We start from the raw sequence: 2,500 nt of genomic DNA on the forward strand, positions 1-2,500 counted from the left end.
CTTTTCAGCTAGTTTATTTGCTTGATCTTTATTTCTCCCTAATGACAACAAGATAATGTAAGCTAAGAATTCTAAATATTGCAGCATCGTCAACCCAGACAGAACTCTTTGAAGGTTCTCATTTTACCAAGTAAATCAGCTTACTACAAATCTTCCTTGTGCAAAAGCCCCCAGCAGGTAGCTGGCTATCCCTGATTAAGCACCAATCACAATTCTTCCCCACACTTTAGTCACCTCAATGGGCAACGGAACAGAAATTAATATTTACTTCAACCAGTCCCATCATCCTAGGGGACAATCGCACGCACTCGGTTTTTTTTTTTCATTGCAAAACGTAATGAACACCATTTCAAATACCATTTTGATGTTATCAATCCTGGTGAGTTGCCCATCTCTCAACCACTGCCTCAATCAACAGCTCCCCTAGCTTAACAAATCATACGCAAGCACTACTGATGAAAATCCTTCAATCATTTCTTGCAGGCAGGCGTCTTAGACCATAAACTCCCTTTGTTGAGAACAAGATGCACTCTGTAAAAGCCATATCAGTGTCTGGCAGAAGGGTAAAAGCACCAGAGGAAAGTTGGGCACACATTGGTTAAAAGTCTGCTTTCTTTCATTTTTTTTTCTTGAGCCTGCAAGGCTCCAGCCACTGTAATAGTAGCCTGATTACAGCCTAAGTTACCCCAAGTCCTTGCAGATCTCTCAGTTTACAGAATGATGGCACTGTACACAACAGCTGAGTACTCTGAAACTTTAGTGTTTATTTTCAGCCTATGATATAGACTCTACCTTGCTTTTACGTAGGAGGTAAGCAATCTTCATTCTAGTCATAAGTCAGCATGATAGATCTCATTAATTTTAGACGAAAGCAGTAACCAATTTATCAGATAAGTTTTCAATTAAGTACAAAAGTTTGATTACATCCTGAAAACTATTGTTTTAGGTATCTGAAGCATTAATGTTTTCTACATCTTCTCATTTACCAGAAAAGGAAATCTAATTTAAAAATGTTGCGTATCTAGACAATATAAATTTATATACATAATAGCCAGGTGCTATATTCTTGCATAAAATCAGTCAGTGTGATTTTCAGATTAAAAAAAAAAATCCTTGCCCAGGAAAGGCTTCAGTGAAGGTCATTGAGAATATTAGGTATGAAGGATAGCTGCTTAATTTTTTTTAAGTGTAATCAAATCTAATCTTGTCAGCTACATCAGAGAGAGGAAGTGATCAGTTTAAGATACATCAGAAGATTTGCATAGAATGAAAATGAATCAAAATTAGTTTTGGTATCTGAGATGGCTAAAATGACAGCCTAATTGCTCCTGAATCAAACCTCACAAAGCTTGGTGTGTAATTTTAATCACTGATGAGAACCAGGTTAAGTTTGCTCATGGTACACATGCAATTTAAAACCCTTTTGAAATAATCTGATCACAATGAGAATGAAAACATAATAATTCTCTAATTAGTCCAGAGACAAGCGTGTTTATTTTCCCATTTGGCAAAATGCACAATATATGCATCCAGAAGAAAGCCTACACATCTAACTCCCTAACTCTCCTTCTAAGGCCTTATCTACAGATAAAAAGTTGCAAAAGAAGAGTTACGCCAAAAAACAACTCCCAGCCCATTCCATCTGTAGAGGACTGGTATAAATGTCTTCATACTGGTATCTCTCAACTCTGACACAAAAGGATAAACAATGCTCGTACAAAGCATTTTTACATATATCCACTCAGCAACTGCACTTGTGAGGCTATTTAGTCAGATGTAAACACATATGCAAGCATGAAGACATGCACCCAGCTGGCACCAACATGCACACAAGAAATTTTTTGGGCCATTGCAGAGAAAAAGAGGCAGTAGTAGTTCTATTTTGTTTCCAAGCAATGATACAGGGATGCACGTGCAGCAGCTCTGTCCTACCCAGTACCATGAAAGAATCAGTGAGGGTGAAACTTCTTCAGCAGGAAAAGCTAACTGAGATAAGGAAGGAGTTAATACAGCAAAAGGAACTAGATGCAACTCCCTAAAACTATTCTAGTCCTATCTGTGGCTTTTCATTTAACCTCTGATGCTTAAAGCAAGCTCTACCCATATTGTAGTATATTACTGTATCCCACAGCATCATAGTGTCCAGAACGCACACAAGAACAGTTGCCAGAATAGTCGTAGGATGCACACTCTACTGGGACCAGATGGCATTTATAAGCATTAAGTAATTTAAGGCAGATACAAAATTGGTTCTGCAGCATAGCATCTCACCCTTCCCCTTCTTCCCACAGCCCTGCACTGAACAGTCTTGCTGTTGCAATTTCATCTTAAAAGATTAAGCAGAAGTAAACTATATTTTTAAACCTTCCATTATATAGTCAAAGTGAAAAACAAAATCAGCGCAGTAACAAATGTCATAACACCTTTTCTGTTACTTAATCAACATTTTTAAATAAACTGCACATTTATAGTTACCAGTCTTATATAACTTCAGTATTAA

The 2,500-nt window shown here is 37.4% G+C and overlaps 1 protein-coding gene across 3 annotated transcripts in view; it reads right to left on the reverse strand.

Annotated features, from left to right (window-relative positions):
- The window catches only part of ZFHX4 (zinc finger homeobox 4), a 149,645-nt gene that overhangs the window by 126,420 nt on the left and 20,725 nt on the right, over positions 1–2,500 (reverse strand). The gene's annotated exons all lie outside the window — the stretch shown is intronic.

The sequence above is a fragment of the Myiozetetes cayanensis genome, unplaced genomic scaffold (genome assembly GCF_022539395.1).
Source record: "Myiozetetes cayanensis isolate MyiCay16 unplaced genomic scaffold, myiCay2020 scf1, whole genome shotgun sequence".
Lineage (NCBI taxonomy): Eukaryota > Metazoa > Chordata > Aves > Passeriformes > Tyrannidae > Myiozetetes > Myiozetetes cayanensis.